The sequence below is a fragment of the Scatophagus argus genome, chromosome 11, assembly GCF_020382885.2.
Source record: "Scatophagus argus isolate fScaArg1 chromosome 11, fScaArg1.pri, whole genome shotgun sequence".
In the NCBI taxonomy this organism is placed as follows: Eukaryota; Metazoa; Chordata; class Actinopteri; family Scatophagidae; genus Scatophagus; species Scatophagus argus.
The window spans coordinates 6,532,285-6,547,227 of record NC_058503.1 but is presented as its reverse complement, the minus strand read 5'-3'; positions in this window follow the sequence as shown (position 1 = coordinate 6,547,227).

The following is a 14,943-nucleotide window of genomic DNA, read 5'->3' as shown; positions in this document are numbered from 1 at the left end:
GGGCAGATACGGCCTCAGTAATTCATATTTAATATCTGCATCTGTGTTTCACAGCACCTAACATGCCACCGGTGACGTAATCACCTCCCTAATTGGGTAGCAATGATTGTTAATGCATGAGTCATGTGCAGCAACATTTCCCTTTACAAAAAAAATGAATGCACCAGATGCATAAAGTAGAAGAGACTAAGGTGTAGTTAAAAAAAAAACAATAAATAATTTTCTGTAGTGAAACACTGAATTTGATTTTTAGTTATGAATGCAGTGGACAGATTCCACAGCACTCTGTGAGTCTGTTGGTTATCTCCTTGAGTAATTTGGCTGGAGAAGGACTTTCCTGACATCTTCTGTGACACCGTGACCTCAGCTGGAGTGACATAACAGCAGATAGCGGAGAGTGCTGGCTCAGCAAACGCCACTCTACCACTCTAAACAGTCACTCAAAACAAAACCACACACAAACCCTGAGGAAGACAATCTAACACGCAGCCACACACTCACACACACACACACACACACACACACACACACACACACACACAAATTCAGGAACCAAGAAGTGACAATGACAGTGACAAATGCCTCTTTCAGGTATCCGCCGGTCTATATTTTCACACACACATGTACACACCAGGAGGAAGCACACAAACAGGGAAGAAGTGGCACATACACATATACATACACACACACACACACACAACAGCTGGGCCTGGCACATTACTATTCTATTGAGGTTTAGCACTACCTTCTCCTCCCACTGGGAATTCGATAAGCAGGAAAATCACTGCATTTTTCACACACACACACACACACATGCATCCATGAATTTCCACTTCTGCTACCTTCCATCTTCCAGTCCTCTCCCCCAAATTTTCCTCATCCTGTTAAGAAAAAACATTACTGGTGGCAAGAGCTCTCTCAGGCTTGATCATATTAGAGCCATTAGAGCTGAGCAGCCTTTTTTTTTTTTTTTGGCCTGTATGTTTTAGCTCAGGCATCTTTTTTCTATCCTCTGGTCCTCTCTTATCTCGTTACACACTCTTCAGGCTTTGTGGTTAAATTATGTATTAAGGTCAATGTCAAAACACGGAAGATGTGTAATCTGCAGGGAGTTTCCTTTTATTCATTATTACAGTGAAGGCTGAGCACAACTGTCAGCCAGCCACGGTTGTGCTCAGCATGGAAGCTTATGTGCTCAGCGGGGCCCCAGCAAGCCTCTCTCCTTCTCTCTCCTCTCCCCTTCTCCACCTACCCCTTGCCCCCCCCAACACACACACACACACACACACACACACACACCATTCTCCTCCTCCTGCTCCTCCTGGATGGACCCCTGATAGATTTACCCAGCTAACCCATCTCACTTTGGGATCTCCCTCTTCTACAGCGCCAATCTGAGAGCTGTCAAGTGTGCCTATATGCCGATGTCATAAATCTGAAGTAGAAAAATGTGCACGCTGGAGACCAAGGCAAGAGAGGAGGTAAAGGAGCGGGGAGAGAAGTGAGGGGGTAGGTGTTGGGGAATAGGAGGGTGTCATGCCATCATGCCATCCGCTTGCAGTTTAGGGAATTTGTCTAATCTGGAATCATGTCAGGATACAGAGAGGCTATGCAAGGCACTCCCTCTCCCCCTCCCACGTGTATCCACACTTGCACATGAGCAAGGAGGAAAATCAAGAAGATAGAAAGATATAGAGAGAGAAGCAGAAAGACAACGCCACTGGGTTATGTTCTTTGTGTTCTTTCAAGGTAAACTGATGTTATGTGTTGACAGGACAAGCTATCATCTCCTCAGATTCTGCTGTCCTCCATGGGGATTTGGATCAGGGGGGTTCACTCCTTTCTCTCTCCTGTCTCACAACGGCTCAACACTTGACCCCCTGTTTTCTCAATTGCTGTCAGTCAACGTCAAAGCCCCTTTTCTGTGTCAGATATGTACTGACAGCTGCGGCACAGCTAGCTTTGAGGTGTGCCGGACGCCTTTAACCTTACTAGGGTTTGCAGATCTCTTCCTTTAATGGCTCACGGGAGCAGGAAGCGGTTTGATAAATCTGGTCCAGCTTTGTTCCAGCCAGTGTAATTATCTTCCGATTAGATTAATTCAGTTAGGCCTCAGTCGCATTTACAACACTAACCACATTCCTCGGAGGCGACCACTCTGTCATGTTAACCATTACACAATAATGTCTGTAAGTGATAATAACTGCTGTTATTATCAACCATGCAACACGCAAAAACCCATAAATAAACATATGCAACAAAGGCATTTAGATTAGAATGAAACAAACAAGCACACATATGTATTATATGAGGCTATTATATGAATTTCAACAAGCTTCAAAGAAGAGTAGGGGAAACAGAATAAGAGAAAGGGCACAAGACAAACAAGGCGGACAACCAAGGTCATCATGTGTTTTTTTTTTTTTACCACTGACGGAGTGAGTGATGGACAGAGGTTAAGGTACTCAACAGCACCCTGACAGGAAAGCAAGGAGACCAAGGTTGGCATTGTTTTGTAAAAACTAAAAAAAATTTTAAAAATCACATAGTCTCAACTCTCTCCCTCTCTTTCTGCCTGTCTCTGCAGGCCACTCTCCTGGTGGTTGCATCTTCTCTCTCTCAACCTCACGTGTTGTGCTTAGGAAAATGTCTCCTGACTGGTGGGCCTAATTACTGGCTCTTCGCTGACCCGCGCCGGGCCAGGGCCTCGTCAAAACACTGATTCAACATGAGCCCTGCGCTGGCCAGCACCTCACACTAATGAATACTAATGAATAATTATCACTTGCTGGCTGGTCTGCCGGCCCACTGCAGGGACACGTTAACACACCCACTTGTAGAGCGGAAGGAGAAGCGTAGAGGCCCTTCCCCAGGAAACAGGCAACTCAGCCCGCGCGCAAGGATGTGTAGGAATATGCGACTCCCTGAAGTGATGCAGAGGAAGCTCTCAAGGTTAAAGAAAAGAAACACTGAGCGGACTGAAGTGCTAGGACACCTGAGAGGACTGTTTTGATTGTCATAACCTGGATAGGGCTTAATGTATGTCTGGGCACGCTGTGGCAGATGAGATAGTTTAACATGACGCTCAGAGACTGTGAGCACTGGCTTGTTTGGTGATACGATGAAATGTGTCGGCTCTGTGTTGTGTCAACGACTGAAGCGATGTGAACCTTCTGCTCCTCTTCCTCCAGCCACACCCAAGGAGAGCTATATTTCAGTGTGCCTAGGAAGTGCTGGTTATTGGGGTTCAGATAGATAGATAGCTAGATAGATAGCTAGATAGATAGATAGATAGATAGATAGATAGATACTTTATTGATCCTGAGGGAAATTCAAGGAACAAAAATCAAACAAAAACTTTAAACAAAAAAACTAAAAACTAAAACTTTAATTGTTGTATAAGATAATTTGAGCAAGTGATAAATGTGAACAACACTGTTATGATGTGGTATTGCTCCAGTGTGAGTGAAATAGGAATTTCCTCACTGCGGGACTAACAAAGGCCTATCTTATCTTATTTTAACTCAACAACCAGTACTTATACTTTTTTGCAGCATTTCCATTTTCGTGCTACTTAAATACTTCTACTCTGTTACATTTTAGAGGGAAACATTGTACAGCTTACTCCATTACATTTAGAAGCACATGTTAGTTTCAATTCAATCATTCAATCAACAATCATGCATTCAAAAACAAATGATGTTCATGGTGAAAATTATGCGTTGTTAGAGATTAAAATAAACAGTAGATAAAGGAGCTTAAAATACAATAATATAAAATACATGATAATATACAACCGTCATACATTATGAGCACCTCTACTTTAGATACTTTAAATGTGTTTTACTGGTGCTTAGTAGTATTGTTACTTAAAGACATGATATGCAGCAATTGTTTGTTTGTAAATGCACCAGCAAGCGACTGATTGTTGAGTGATATTCCTAGATTGTTAAAATTAAGAAAAAGAGGAGATCTCTGTCTCTGCAGGTACAGACGCTGCCACACACTTCCAGTGGGTCACTTACATTTTTAAGGAAATTCCTACATGTTGTGCCTTTAAGTACATTTTTGAAAGAAGGACAGTGTTTTCAAATGGTTGTCTTGCTACTTTTTACTTAAGTAAAAAATCTCGTTTTATATCAGGATGTTCTGTCCACAGTGAGTTTGGTACAACTCAGAACATTTAAAATCAATTATACACAATGAAGAAAGATTCATATTTGTTCAGAATTTTGGCCAAGAGGTGAGTTCCCCCACCGTTATATTGTTTCTGGTGCTAACTCCTCGTCACAGCAGCAATATTTTGTCTTGGAGATCTTTGGATTAAATTACACCAAACTACCTAATAGTGAGTGTGAGTGTGCGTTCTCATGTGTACACGCTGGCTTTCCCCCTTGTGAGGAAATGTAAAACTTCTTGGTGTGTTATTTTTCTCCCCACCGTTTGTTCTTTTGATCTGTGTGTACATTATCTCCAGCTCTTTGAATTTCAATTTCACTGTCATGTAAGCTCTTTTCATCACAGCCGACGGTTGCAGCTCTAATAATATTCAACTTTTAGGTCACAGTGGAATGCTAATTAGATTGCTATTTTAATTAATATGTCCCTGCAGGTTTCCATATCAAATCAGTTTTAACACTGTATCTTGCACTTTGAGCCAATAAATTACTATGAAGCCCCAAAATAAAACCACTTCAAAAAAGGAGGATTTTTAAGGTGTACAGGAGCAGCATTCATTTGAACTGTGTTTACATAAATTGCTTATTGTTGCTTAATAAAACTGCATAATATTAACCACATTGGGGTATGTTTGAAACTGTTTCAATAAGCCACAATGGGTGTTTCTATTTTCTACTAATAAATCCATACATGAACCTGCTCACAAGATAAAAGCCTCAGCTTAACTGGTTATTTTCTAGGGCAGTACAGTGTTAAATGTGCTTTAAACAGAAGGAGATCAGTGTAGGTGTGTGATATTACACACTGTGTGTGTGTGTATATGTGTGCATGTGTGTGTGCTGCTGGTGGCATTTAAGGACTTAAAAGTGTTTCACTTTCCATCAGTGTGTCATTTGCCTGTCAGCATTTCTATGTGTATCTGCTTGTGTGTGTGTGTGTGTGTGTGTGTGTGTGTTACTCTGGATCCTCAAATGGTTGTTTTGTCCTGCAGCTCAGGGTGTCCCATTCATCATGTCGAGAGGGAATCGAGAGGCCTGGGATATGAGCACTGCTGTATTCCTCTCATAATCAAAGGTCATACTGGGGCCCAGTGTTCAAATTGCTTTACTTTCACTGCAAAGCATGCACATACACACTCACACACACACACACACACACACACACACACACATGTGCACATACAAATTAGTTGTCATGCCAAAATTACACCACACTAAATATGCTGTTCTGAAACGTGTATAAATCTAAATCTGCTTTAACTGTATTATTTTGACTTTCAAAAAGTTGTGTATTTCTTATAACAACGTAATGTAACACCTGCTTAAAAACACAGCAAAAACAGGCCTCTTTAGGTGAATAGATTTTTTTTTTTTTAATTGTGATTAAAGTTAGGTTTTTGTCCAATCTTGTTCACTTTAGTTTCGCCCTTACTGCATCTCAGTTACTATACAATTCTATCTGGACCACACTGACAACTTGCACTCACTACAACCACCTTTACAACAGGAGAGCCAGGCTTTTGTACACCAACAAAAAATTGATATTCATGGATGGGGACGGGGGGGAAGAAACTATTTGGATGTTTATTATACTTTAAAATGAAGTGATCCGCATTTCGCTGCCTGCGAGGTAATTAATGTGGGGAAATCTTGAATTAAAGATGTAAATCCTGACACTTTGGCAGGGGGGCCGGTAAGGGACAGTGGTCTCCAAGGTCTAGATTATTCTTAGCGTATACCAATTAACACCATGTATCTTCTTTTATGTTCACTTCAATTAAGAGCCTTTACAATTTTTAAGTTCTTTTCTTCTCAGTAGTTAGAGAATGTCAGAGAGACTGATCAAAGGCATTAGCTGCAGTCCGTGCACCATAGGTAATGCTGCTTTGCATAAAGAAATCTGCATATTGCTAAGAAGGTTTTCATTTCATTTTGCATGAATTACAGAGCCAGAGATGCAGTAGTAGACAGAGAAGTGGAGGTGTGAATGTGCACATGTACACATGCACACCACATGACATTCAGTACTGAGTCATGAAGCTTCTTTACATCTTGGAGGATTTTTGATTTGAGCATCATGGTGACAACATGAAGATGAAACAGCCTGAATGAATGAATGAATGTGATTTTTTTTTTTCCTGTTGTAGTTCCAGCTGTTTGGATTGTAAAAGCGAAATCGGGGTTGCACAACACCTTTGTTACAAGCTGTCGGTCACTATTAGGGGTGTTAATAATGTTCAAGAGCGAGCACAGCACTGTTAGCACCCAATAACTCCAGCTCCTGGAGTAATCACACCCTGATTTATGTCCGTTATTTTGGTACAACTGTCTCACAAAGCTTTGCTTGTTTTCCAGATCACCATCTTTTAATAGGCCTGCGAATCAGACCAGGCCTAATAGCCTTCTCCTCTATTCCACTGTTTTTCTCATTTGTTTTTCTGCCCTTTCTTTCCTCCTCCTGTCTTTGAGGCCTCAGGGCTTTCTATCTTCTCATTTTGTTCAAATACCTCTGATAAACTTGTTTTATGTGCTGGTCAAAGAGCACTTGCAGATTGTGCCTACGCTTGCGCGTGTAGATTTGTTTTATTATTTTTTGTTTGTCCATCTCTGCATGGCCAGTGTCAAGACTCTTTATATCACGGTGAACAGATGCAGAAAAACAAACAAACAACTTGTTCGTTTGTGATAATCACTGCTACTTAATTGCATTACACTGTCAGCTACCGATAAATCAATGAGCAAATGAAGTGACTGGCTATGAGGGATAGCCATGCAGTGTGTGTGTGTGTCTGTATTATTCTATTGATGTTCTACCAACGGTCGTCCTGGAGATATTGAATGCTCTTTAAGCAAAGTGCTGACATCATAATAAAAGGCCACCGCGAACTGGCCGGCTGTGCGGTTTGGGAGCTTCGGGCTAAAGAGACGGACGGGCTCTGAAGAAGAAGAAGAAAGGCAATCTTCAAAGTCAATACTGCAACCAAGTGCGCTATGTGGTCGCATTTACTGCACATAATGAAACTACAAATAGCCTCTTACGCAAAGCACACACAGTGGATACACTAATATAACAGAAAATCCTGGAAATGGTATTGTAGTGAGAATAATTATATGATAATGATAAATAATGTGTTCAGTGGTTTCCTTTGACACACAAAAGTACCCTTGACTTGTTTTGAAATCTGTCAGTTTAATTGAAGCCTTTCCTGCTCCACAAAAAACAAAATCTAGATTTGTGGAATATATATTAAAATTGACATAGCATAGAGTTTATTTTTAAATCTACTCAAATGCACTTTCACCCCTGCAAGCGTGCATCTGTACCTGACTTTTCTGATGACAGTATATTTAATCCATTGTTCGTGACTTCATAAAAAAAATGAAGGCTTGGCAAATTCAAACATCAAAACATTAAGCTGGGTGCTATGTCTGTGTAGCTGTGTGTTTTCATAACCCAAGTGTCTCAAAGCATTATGAACAAAAATCTTTTGCTCAGCCTTGCATTTCCAGGGCCAATAAAAGCAGCACGAGGAAGCTTGCACTGTTGCTGATACAAAGCATACACAGCACAGACAGCCATCTAGTGTTGGAAAGGAGCAGATGCATGAATTCTCCAAAGGGGAAAGGTACTTCATTGTAGCCTATACACACACACACACACACACACACACTGTGTTTATACCTTTATTTGGCTTTAAGGGCCACAAATGAGAGATGTTTTAGTTGGAACAGATACACAGAAAATATTACAATCCACTAGTAAACCCTGTATTAAGCACCGTGTTATTTGTTGTGTGTCATCATCACACCCACAAATTGGAAGAAAAAGTGTTTCTGTACTCTAGATCCAGGCACAGGAGGTTCACTAATGGTCAGAACTCGTCTTTTCAGCCCACACAGAACACAGTGCACCCTGGTTTAGCCTAATAGCTAGCCTGCTGCAAGAGCTTAACCTCTCCCAGGGACACCACTGAAATAACAAGGCAATGGCAACCGGAGACTGTGGCCACCTCTTTTACAAGAAATCTTTCTTTGCTATTACCATTTGCCCTCTGTTTGCATTACAATCGCAAAAAAATAAAAAAATGTCTTCGTTAATGTATGCAACCCAAATAAACAAAGATTATAAACAAATGTGTGCTATTGTGTGCATATTGGGAGCATGAATATGTATTTGCTGAGCGTTCAAACAAAGACACAAAGGGAGGCCCAACCTGTTGTCGACTCAGCCCCTTTTTCCCCCGCTGTGAAAATCCTGCTCCCTTAATAATCACACATCATTATGACAATAGATGTTAGGCAAAACACATAAGCTAACGCAAATCACACAAGGAGACAGAAGCACAGGCAGACAAACGCATATAAATACTGTACACCATGCATATCAACACATGAGGTGACTCCTGCACCTCATGTGTGAAGATCTAATCCCGTATTGGATCTAAAAAGAAAAATTATAATAATAATCAAATACATTTTTATAGTTCATCCACTCATTCTCTTTGCTGTTGTAAAGGTCCCAGCCCCTGTATCCATGCACTGCTCTGCCAGACTTATCATCTAATTGCTTTTCATTGATCCTGTCCGATCAGGTGCTTAATGTTCATCCTTTTCCGACACTGTCTCCCAAGCACTTCTGTCAGTCCTAATCTGAGAAGTGTGCATCTTTTTCTGTTCCTACAATACACGCAGGCAGGAAAAACAGAGAGAGAGAGAGCAAGGGAGCAGAGGATTGTTTTCATACTGTGTGAAACGGTTCCATCGAAAAACCTCATGTGTTTATGCGCTCACATGCATCTGAAACAGGATATCTGCTGGCCCATTGTCAGTTCCCATGCAGACCAAACGAGGACATCTGTGTTCATGTTGAGGCCTTAAATACTTTGAGTGTATGGTGGATGGGTTGCAACAGTGAGAGGCTTCATTACCAAAAGACTGGAAGACAGTCTGTGTGCCTTGGACAAGATAATGAGTCTGTTTAGTTTGGAAGGCAGACAGTAAGGCTCATCCTGTAAGGTGAACCAGATCAAGGATTTGGGACAGAAACCCCAGGCTCCTCCTAAAGATTAAATGATGTCAGCATTAGAAGTGAAGGCCAATGTGTGTTGGCAGGCGCTGAGCTGGAGCTCTGAGGGATATTAGTTTGTATGACTATCAATGGACAGCACATAACCCTGAATACATTTTCTTGGATTTTTTTTTTCCATAATAGCGTGAGCCTGGACTACAGCCACCAGCATGCACACACTGACACACACACACACAGAAAATTCATCCGTCCCCGAGGAGCTGTATCACAGCATTGGTTTAATATGCAGGCCAGTTCTTGGTGGTATCAGATCAATGGAGAGTTTCAAATCAGACACAGCTGCTGAGACAGGCTGAGGAGACCATCTTTGGTGCACATTAACAGAACATTTTACTTCCCCTCAAGATCACAGTTATTCCATTTTCATGGAGCCATTGAGTAAGACTCAGATGTCATTAAATGTCATTAAATGTGAAGACATTTTTTTTGCTCCAAATTGTGTGATTGGGTTACTTTGAAGGTAAAAGCTTAATTACAATAATTTAATACTTTATTATATTAACCCATCACTGGAAAGATGTATAATGGTAACCTTGACTAAGTAGTTCCTGTGCGCAGAGCTTTTACAAAACCTATTAATACTTTCCAAATTTCTTCAAGACCAATTCAAAGTGTCTGGCGTTGTGGTACAAATTAGTGAAGGAGTCACTTAGCAGTTTGTTCCTATTATCTTCTTAATCCACTGATTTTTCTGCTGTGGATGTGAGGAGACAGAACATGACTGTTCAATCATTTGAATATGTTTTAAAACTGCATCTCAATCAAGAAACTGTTACCCTCAAGTACTGCCTAACAGCTTACCTACATTCTAGTTTACCCGGCGATCTAGCAATGCATAATCCAAAAGCCTAATGATCTATTTATCTCCCTTCATGTATACTCAACCCGTTTCATATCTGTGGTATAAGGCAGCAATCATCTGTGTTGTTGCCGACTCCATTCCAGCCTTCCCCTGTCTTTTCCCGTGCATTATTCAGTCTTTTCCCGAAGTAACAGCCGCCCTCCAAATGCAGGCACACCGACCACTAACACACCACACTAATGTTATGTAAAAATGAATGATGAAATTCAAGGAGGCCAAATGAAAGAGAAACTGATGTGTGGCTGTGTGTGTGTGTGTGTGTGTGTGTGTGTGTGTGTGTGTGTGTAAACGCAAATGCTGGCCCTGGTGTGAGCTTGTGAGTGTGTGTGTTCAAAGGTGAGGCCTTGGGTGATGGAGAATAGGATTCCCTTACCTTCTATAAGTACAGAGGAGGATAAAAGTCAGCTGTAATGACCTTGGTATAATAAGGCCTCAGTGATTTCAATGATTTTCTTGCTTTCATGCCACGAATCTGCTATTCCATAGGAGGGGCGAGAAGGAAAAAGAGGGACCTTTGTCTGGCCAAACATTAGCAACCAACAACATTTGCCCAAATTCAAACGCAAACTCTTGTTCCCATGTTCGAGTCATTATGTAAACGATTGTTATCTCGAGGCAAATTAATAGATGAAACACATTTTTCTTAATGCGCTGGTCCTTTTTTTAAGGTGACCAATTTACGTGCAATTTCCTTAACTCATGAAGTTATTTAGAAAGTGATGTCATGCTTGTTCCTTTTTATCTTGAAAGCAAAAGCAGCATGTTGTCTAGGGCGGCTCAGTGCAGCTAATATGGCACAATGAAATGAAAGGCTTCAAAAGAGCTTTTCCACTTGGAGCTGATGTAGTGCTGTGGCTGACCTCCAAATATGATTAGACTGCAGTAAACACAACAATAGCAAACAATAAACAACTGGTAATTGGTGTGATCCCCTGTTCCAACAAAATCTTTCTTGATTTGCAATGAATTATGAGCATTAATGTTTCTGCGCCATGCCCCTCTGAGGATATCAAAAAGCTCCCACTCCGTCTTGATGGGCCTGTCTCATTAAAGGAGAAATAAAGGCCAGTGTGCGAAAGTGATGTACAGTACATTCATCAGGATAACTGGCATTAACTCACGTGTAATTGATACTGTCTCCCTGACCTGATATGAGATGATTGTACTCAAATGAATATTGTTTATATGTGTGTGTGTGTGTGTGTTTGTAGGCCTGTGTATGCAGACAGAGACTGGGAAAGGTGTAGCCCTGAAGCATCCCAGGTAAAGTGTGCCCTCTACAGGCAGCTATTATACATTCTATATACACCTCTATGTTATGTGTATCAGCACTTGTGGAAAAAAAAATATACACTTATATATAAATAAATAAATATATATAATTGCACATTTTGCAAAGTGTATCGAGATAGAAGCTAAGATTTTGGTGAAAGGACATATATGACGTCACATATACACCATACGAGTCTGTCACATATCTGTGAACATAAAGGCAGCTCTAGCTGGCATGCTCACAACCAGGTTTTCCTTTTTAAGCTCTCCAACTCCATACATGCCACCTCTTTCATTAATATGTGATGAGAGAGAAAATCTCCAAAGACTCCAATAGGCAGAGGCATTGTTTCTCTTTTAAAGTCATCTCAGATGGAAGGCGCAAACTTCAGAGCGTTAGTGAAGTGTCTAATGAAAGAAGTCTCCTCCTCTGCGGCTCCATTTCGCGCAGCGTATTAGGAATCTAAATGTTGACTGAAGACAGTTTGATTCTCTGTCTGTGATTTTCTTAAGGAATAAAAACAGTGTAGCGTGTTTACAGTGTAGCCATGAAAGAGCTATGAGAAGGCTCATCACTACCCGATGCCATTTTGGGAGGCGGAAAGTGAGGTTCATACCACAGTTCATTTGAAAGCCATATCAAACAGAGAATGTTTAAGACCAAGATCAAAGCAATTTCTGGTCAAAAATAAATATCACTAGACCAGCTACATTCTTGTAAAATTGTTACTTTATGGTAACAGTTATTTCAACAATGTCTGGATATTATTGGAAAGAAAGAAAGAGAGAAACATCTAAAAATCTATTCTGCGTCTTAACAAAATGTAATAACATGCAATATGTCAGAAGGCAAAGAGCCCTAAAGAAACACTGCAGGGACATCATGCTGGTTCAGGGAACTCAGGTGTATTACATGCAACTGATGAAAGCGTGAAAGTTTAAATCAGCATGTAACAAACAATAGCATATAAACATTTTTATGTGAAACAAAGCAGAAATGACATAATATTTTCATCAAGTGTAAACCTGTTTGAAATTCAGATTGGTCTGGTTGTTTGTTTGAAATCTGGAGTGTAATTTCAAGGTACAAAATGTAAAATGTTTGCTTTTGGTACTTACTGAGATGACTTTGCATCAAATGTAATTTATAAATAGGAAACAAGCACTTTAAGTGGGGTAAAAAATGTGGTGTATGTACAACAAGTATTGATATTTTCTTATCAGCCCCCTAAAAAATAAAATAGCAATAACCAAATTTTCAGTTTTATTTCCATTTTTTTTTATTGATAATTTCCTGGTAAAACTGCATCAAGATGTTTAAGGTTAAGAAGCATTTTAATGCCAAGTGCATCATCTTTAAAGATTAGACTTTTCAAATGGATAAACAGCTAATCTGGAATTGTTTTCAGGCCCTGCTGAATGTTCAGATATTTTTCCTGCATAGTCTAGATAAGAGAAGGAGATGAGTAGGGAAGATGAAAACATGTACGTCCTAAATGCTCACTCATGACTTTCAGTTGTTGAGGAGGAGTACGGCGACATCTGAGTCAATACCACTTTTACATTCATGGTTAACTTTGCTAGAGTTTCAGCACAGACATTATAAGAGCCGATATATGCCGTTTTAAAGACAACAGCTTATATTCAGATCTTGATCTTATAAGTAGGAAATTTGCCTTGTGTGCTGTGTGAAGAGAGCCTTGCTGTGGGGAGTTGTGTGAACAGTTAACAGCCCAAATCATGCAATATAAATAAACCTCAGACTACCTGACATAATGATATTTGTATTTAGTTCCTTTCTCTGTTTTTGGGTTTCAGTTAAAGATGAAGCCTCCCTCTCTACATGGCCAAAAGTGCTTATTCAATCTAAAATAAAAATCAACAGTTTACTTACTAGGACGTGACAGGTTGATTTAGAAGGAAAACATGAATTATTCATAGAATTTCGTATTTTTATATTTAACTATTGCTTTGAACTATAAACACAACTAAAACCTGTTTTCAATTTTACCTCATTAAAATAATCTGAAATAATTTCCAAGTCTTTTTCCAATCATCACCAACTGCATAGTGTCACATACAACTGTATATCTACAGTTGATGCCAGACGTTTACACTTTTGAGCTTTATCATACCAGGATCACAAGAAGATACAGTGGAATCAAAGAACCTGAAACCTTTGCATTGATAACTATCTGAGGTACCTCCTCACACTTTGTTTGAATGTTACAATGTAATCATTAAAAGTAATAGGGAGAGGTACTATTTAAAACATCCTTCTTAATCCAAATTCGTTTTGTTATTACAGTTAAGTTGTAAGTAAATCAGGCGTCCTCTTGTAGAATGTTGTATATTTTTTTTGCACATCATTCGATTTAAAACCTAAATCAGAAAACAACTTTAATAAAACAAAGTAAACAAAGTTGTGCTACATTGTCAAACAAACATTTATCATAACGGGAGCCTATGCCTATTCCACTATAAACGATGATACTGTCCAAATAAGTCTCTACAGCGTATAGCTGCAGCACAACACTTTCAACTTTATTCACTCTCCTTATTAGAGCAGATTGCTTATCGCCTACTTCACAGAGCACCCATACAGCATAGCTGACAGCAGTTAGGGAGAGCAGCACACATGAACTCCTCACTAACACTTTCCTACGCTAACCAGCTGTCCCCCTGTGGTTTCAGCCTTGGCCAAAGCTTTGAAATGTCCTTCAAGGCGTGAAAAAACAACATGCACACTGCTTTGGGTAAAATGCTATTTGTACACTATAATTACACTTTGAAAAGTTGCAAAGTTTAAAGTTTCAAGACCTTCACTTTTTCTCATCTCATTTTTGATATTGATTAAGCTCTAAATCACATTTCTAAAACACATGCTGTTTTAAAGAACAAAGAGGTTTAACATTACATGCTGCGCCTTAGACAACTTTTAATGTTTCAGATTTGATTTACTGGTTTTATCAAGGGAAGCAATCAGGAGAATTCAGTCAATAATTTTCACAACCGTCATTAATTTGCTCCAAACAAAAAAGGCTACAGGCACTTTAAATGTGGTCATTAATGAGACAAGGGTTTATGGTGATAGGTGTCCCTAAGGTCCTTCATGCTGAAAACACAGAAAAACATAACGATCAATATCAAGCCTATGCCAGGTAATTTTTGTTATACAACTGTGTGATGATCTGCACCAAGTAGTAACACATTCACACATTTCATTCTTTGCTTCAAAATTCTCTAACGCATGCAGTAACATTGTTGATGTTATAAAGCTGATGCAAAACAATATAGAGGCAATCTTAACAAATATTTACACGGTAAATGAAACACAAAAAAATTTGACTGGAAAACAAAAATAATGTTTAAGGCTATAATGTGTCATTGCCGAAAAAAGGACAGATTAGTCTAGACAGAATCTGTTATGTTCCCTGCATAATGAGAATAATTACCCAGCAAGTAACAAAGTTGTTGTTTTTGGTTGCATTCCTTGCGTAAGTGAGAACAGTTCCAAGTGAAATTGTTATTGTACTATTAAT